The 5,777-nt window shown below is 54.8% G+C and overlaps 1 pseudogene; it reads right to left on the bottom strand.

The window, feature by feature from the left end:
- Positions 1-785: 785 nt before the first annotated feature.
- Positions 786-4,406, bottom strand: LOC128065277 (primary amine oxidase, liver isozyme-like; annotated as a pseudogene).
- Between the last annotated feature and the right edge of the window lie 1,371 nt (positions 4,407-5,777).

Raw genomic sequence — 5,777 nt, 5'->3', positions numbered from 1 at the left:
GGGGAAACACCCTGCCCCAGGACTGGGGGAAGGGGCAGCTCCCAGACCCAGGGAGACAGACGGGGGCTGTCCTCTCAAGCTAGATGGCCCTTGCATTTTCAGACTTCCACGGGCCTAGAGTCAGAGGAGGAGACCAGAGTTGAAAAGTGAGAGCTGAGGAACATCTCCTCAGGGCTGGGAGGTAAATCCCAGGTTATAAGAATAGGTAAGAACAGGAGGAGGTGAGGCAAGAAGGAAGAGGGAGAAGGAGGACCAGGATGAGAGGTAACATGTGCCAAAGAGCCCCTTCCAGCTGGACTCCTGGATTCACAAGCCTGCCAGGAGCCCTGCCCAGGGCCTCTAGGCAACCAGCCCCAGAGAGACCCCGCATCCTCTCCTGCCAAGTGAGGACTGGGGATTCTCTGGAGAGACCTGGCATGGCCTAAAACGATCTGGGGAAAGCAGAAAGCAAAGACCAAAGAAAAGAAAATGAAAAACACCAAACCGAGGAGTCTTCTAGAAAGGTGTAACCATGACTCCAGACTCTCATCTGACCATTCCTCTCCTCTGTGACAGGAACCCAGTTTGTTGGGGTGCACAGAGCTGAGAAGCCCCTGATTCAGGCAGCATAGCTTCAGGATGATCCCAGCGAGGCGGTAAGCAAGGGAGGACAATGGAGGAGAGAGAGGACCCCGGGGCGTGAGGAGGGAGAAGAGGGCACAGGCTCCCCAGTTCCTGGCCCTTCTCCCCACACTCCTAGACCCTGGAGCCCCATTCTCATTCCCCATCCCAGGGAACACCTAGTTCTAGAAGAAGCCCGCGTGGGAGAAGTCAGGGAGATCAGGGGCACAGGCAGGAGTCTTGGGCAGGCAAGCCAGGGAGTTGACCTAGTAGGACCCAGCATCATGGACTTCCTGGGAGTTGATGGAGTCAGAACTGATGGAGGGCTCACGGTCAAAGTTTTAGGGTTGCAGGAAGAAGCCCACACCATTCCCCACTGTCACCGTGTTTGGAATGTCCTCTGCATGTGGGATATGCAGGAACCGGCTGTCACCCAGGTCACCAAGTCCTAGTAGGGGAAGAAAGGGGGTCATGAGGCCTGGTGCTGCTAAGGACACCTCTGCCTCCCACAGGATTATCTTTAGGAGCCCACCATCACTCAAAAGGGTTTTAAATCTTTAAAAGTTTTTTCATACTAGCCCTGAAGTCAAAGCATAAAGAATCAACTTCATATTAGGAGCGACACCAGCCTCCTATGTCCCAGTCTGCAGCTGCCATCTGGGACATTTCCCATCACATCCCCATCACCTTACCCATCCTAAGAGAAATGATGACAGCCACAGGCTACTTTAGCACCTCCCCTGACTCTGGGAGAGTTCCCAAACTGTGACTGAAGGAAGGAGAATGGAGGAGGGAAGATCAGGTTTGGAAGGCAGAAAAGCTCAACGTTTGGAAATTAATCCTTTAGTGGTGAAGACAGAAATGGATAAGTTTTAGGTATAAGAGAGGTGGTCTTCCCTTCCCTTCCAGCCCTTTGAATCCTGGGGCCCTTAAAGGACTCAGTCCACAAGCAGAGACTGAGAGAGCTGCTGCCTCTCGAGGAAAGACTGGAGCATTAGCCAGGGTCTGCAGATGAAGCCCAGCTTAGGAAGTTGCCCGCCACAAGTAGTGAGCAGATCCACAAGAGCACAGAAGCAGAAGTCAGCTCAGCCCTCCAGGTGATCACGGGTTTTCAGGCCCCCCCACCAAGGGAAGGTGGGGCTGATCTCCGTGTCCCCCACCCCTCCCTCTTCTCCCACAGTCAGCTGACCTTTCCAGCAATGGTCTCATTGTTGATGAAGTCAGCAACGTCTACGGTGGGAGTCCAGGGGTCATTCTGATTGAAGACGCTGGAGCTGCTGGGCTCTGTCTCCTTCTGGGTCACGACCAGCTGGTACCTAGAGATGCTCTGGTCAGGGGTTCATGGTCACTGTCCCTGTCCTGCAGCCTGATCATCATGGAAGGGGGCTGAGTCCATGGACCTCAGCTTCCCAGTTCATCCACACCCTCACCGTGATGTCACCCTAGTGTGCAGCCATTTTCCTGCACATCCCACATCCCACCTAGTGGGTGGTCCAATACCATTTTTTGTTTTTTAAAGATACAGTACTGGGGTGATCTCTTTCTTTTTCCTTTTCTTTTTGACCTGAGCCCAGCATCTTTTCATGTCCTTTTCCTGTTGATCCCTTTGGATTCCATAGCATCAGGAAAACAGAAAGGACTTCTCTGCCTGGGCCCTAGCCTTCCAGGGGGACCATGTGTCTACTGTAGGCCGTTTGATAACCAGGAAATGTTCTGTGCTCTTACCTCACCTTGTGTAGAATTGGAACTGGGTTCCCAATTGCCCCTCCCAACATGCTGTTCTCGTCTCATCCACCCACCTCCGACAATACACATCACCCACCTCCCCCAGCTGACCGCTCTCTCCATGGAGCTGTTCTGGGGCAGCGGCCCCCCAGCAAAGCTGACCATCTAGATGCAATAGCCACAAGGGAGCCCTCATTTGTTGCTCTGGTTGCTGGCCAGGTACAGGTAGCGAGGGGAGGCCCCTCCCAGGCGGAAGGCGGCCTGCTCCTCAGTCTCCAGCTGCTTCCAGGTCACCTGCAGCCTCTGTGTCTGGTGCTCAGGTCTCCAGGGTACCATTATGGGACAAAAGCCATGTCCTCAGTCCAGACACAGTTATCAAGTTTTGGGGGGCAGGGGGGCTGCAGAGGAGGAAGGGAGGAGGGAGGCCTGGTCAGGCAGCTGCCCTGCTGCCTCTGGACTCTGCCTGCACCTGGCTTCAGAGTGGGGGCCAAAGAGAAGACCAGTCTGAGTGTGTCCCCTGCTTCTCTGCCCTCTCACCCAAAGATGCCCCCAATCTTTCGACCCCCTCTACTGGAATCGTTGCCTCCCCTAGGGTGACTTAGCTCCCACGTCCAGATCCACCTTGTAGTGGGCACTGTGGGTGTGGATGGCGCCCAGCGTTTTTTCCGCAACCTGGTTTCCGCATCTTTGGGCTTCACCAAAGAAGAACGCTGAGCTGATGTAGCCCGTGGCATGGAATTTGACTTCTATGGCCCCACTGGGGTGGAAGACCATATCCCACACATAGTCATAGTTGAGCATCGTGGACACAGACCTGAAGACCAGCACTGTCTCCACAACGCCCCCAAAATAGTGGGAAAGAAAATCAGAGTGGTGTCGCCTCAGGGGCAGGCCTTTGTTCTGCTTAAACACACCAAAGGCATCATGAGGTGTCTTGGGGGCTTGGGACTCCACAACGAAGTGTCAGTCCATGTAGGTGGCCTGGTAGGGGCACTCTACACGAATCAGGGGTGTGGGGACGTAACCCATGCCAATGCCACTATTCATAGGGCAAGTGAACATTGCTGTGGGGTATTCCCACACCATAAACAGTGCTGGCCACTCGTAGGCTGATCTCATAAGCCAGTCATTCTCTTTGTAATCAAATGTCAAAATCCTAGGGCCACTGAAAGCTCTGAGGCCAAACGAAAAAGTCCATAATGAGGAGGACACTCGATTGCTCTGGACATTGAAGCAGGGGCTCTGAGGATGGAACTGCAGAGGGGGAGCTGGACCCGGGGGCACCTGGGACTTCAGGGACCAGGACCCACCTGTGCCATTGTTTGGGATCACCACCACATTCACCTGGCCAGCCTCAAACTGCTCCTCCAGCTGGGCCAGACTCTCACAGTAGCGACCTTCTGGATGGTCCACTGGGCAGGGTCCAGAGCCTTGTGGTCTACCTGAAGTGCCAGCCCCACAAGGTGCAGGTAAGACCCACCTTTCCCGATGTTATAGTAGAGGCCAAATTTGGTGGCCCTGTCCCCTGACTGCATGCCACAGGGAGCTGAGTTCAGGGTCACCAGGTTCTATCCTCATTGGTCATAGGGGCAGCAGTGGTGGAGGACACCAGCAGCCTGGGGCAGCTCTCTGTCGAAGATCATCTGATCTATGTCCAGGGACTCTGGGAGAATCACAGGGCATTGGTGATAGGGCAGGGGGCCCCCATGACACTCCACAGTCACATCCCACATGTAGGAGGGCTGGGGCAGCGGCCCCACCACCAGCTCAGTCACATTGGGCTGGGATGCTCTGCCAAAGAAGATGATGGCCAGTGCCTTCCGGGCAGGTGGGGGGCTCCCCAGTCCAGGTGGGCCAGGTCTGCAGCCTTGGGGGGCAGCTGCACCTCTACAGAGAGGACACAGTTGTCTGAGGGTGTGGTCAGGCTGTGCCCAGGGCTGGACACTGGGAGATCCGGAGGGGCAGGGGGGAGGCAGGCTGGGATGGCCTTGCTTCCCAACTCCCTCCTCACTCCCAGAACCACCTTTCTCCCTGCCCATCACCAGAAGAGTCCACAAGGACAGAAAAATGAAGATGAACATCACTAAAACTCCGGACTCTTCAGGCTCTTGAATCAGAATGCAGCATGCAAGATAGACACACGGACAGACAGAACGGGGTGCACGATGCCTCCTTAGTGTCTGGAAGTTCCTGGCTCTGGGTGGGTCTTCTGGGCGATGGCATGATGGATACATTGAAGACAAGCAGCCAAGGGCAGAGGGTTGGCAGGGAGTGGAGTGTGGGGTGGGGGTAGTAGTTAACTCAGTTCAGGAAATGTGGCCTGAGGTAGGAATCTGCATTTTAAGTGGGCCCATGTCAGCCTCTGTCTTTTTGTGCCAAATCAAACACTCAGGTTCAAGGTTGGAGCACAAAGTAGGGGAGGGCTGGGCTTGAGTACACAGCTGGAGACAGAAGAGGAAGATGTGACGGGGACAGAAAGGGACTGTCCTTGGGCTCTTCCTTCTGCTCCAGGCCCAGACTTTCTCCTGGCTACCTGGCTGTAAGCAAATCACACCTGAGCACAACCCTCCAGCAGGATTCACCCCTTCCTTCCTCTAGACTGGGAAGCCCTCATCACTGTCCTCTGCTCCCCTAAAACCAGAATCCTACAGGCACCCACAGAAGCCTGCAGAGTCATACTGAGAATGCAAAGCACCTATAGGGAGCTGGGGGACTGAAGGGCTGAGCCAGTTCAACATCGTGGAGGCCCTGAGCTCCCTGAGTCACTGGAGGGGAGCAGGCAGTGGGGGGAGGAGTCAGTGTAAGAAAGACCCCCTCCTTACCCCAGGAGCAGGACTGCCGGACCATCACAGGTCAGGGTGCCTGGAACCCTGGCTGTGAATTTAACCTAGCTGTCCACAACCCTCATCCCCAGGAAACCCCTTTCCAGGATACTGCAGAGGAAGAGAGCAAAGCTACCTCCGATCTCAGGCAGGTGATGTCGGGGAGACACTGTCTTCTGTGCCGCCAGGTCCTGACAGGACCAGAGAAACTGAGGGTTCCATAGATGGGACATGCTTCCCTGGTGAACTGGGGGAGAATCCTTTCCATCCTGCACACCTCCAAGACCACTTCCCCTGAAAGGCACCTTAGATGACCTAGTAGTTCGCCTGGAGGAGAATGGACAGTACATTCCAGCCAAAAGGATCAGAACGTGCAAAGGTACAGAACTTGAACCAGCCTGGGCATGGGTCGGAAATAGCCAAATCAGCATATTGAGTGTGAGGTGGAGACAGGAGTCAGTGGGACAGCAGAAGAGATCAGGTCAGGAAAGCTTGTGCAGTGTGTGGATCTTAAGGAAAGCAGGCATTGCAGAAAGACAGAAGTCTGGGAACATGTGAAACCAGGGAAATCAACCACAGGAAGGTCAGTTTCTCCAGATACCAGCTGCTTCTGCAACCAGCTCTATTTTG

This window comes from Budorcas taxicolor, chromosome 19 (assembly GCF_023091745.1).
Source record: "Budorcas taxicolor isolate Tak-1 chromosome 19, Takin1.1, whole genome shotgun sequence".
Classification (NCBI taxonomy): domain Eukaryota; kingdom Metazoa; phylum Chordata; class Mammalia; order Artiodactyla; family Bovidae; genus Budorcas; species Budorcas taxicolor.
The sequence above is the reverse complement of the archived record's forward strand: the minus strand, read 5'-3'. Positions and strand labels throughout refer to the sequence as shown.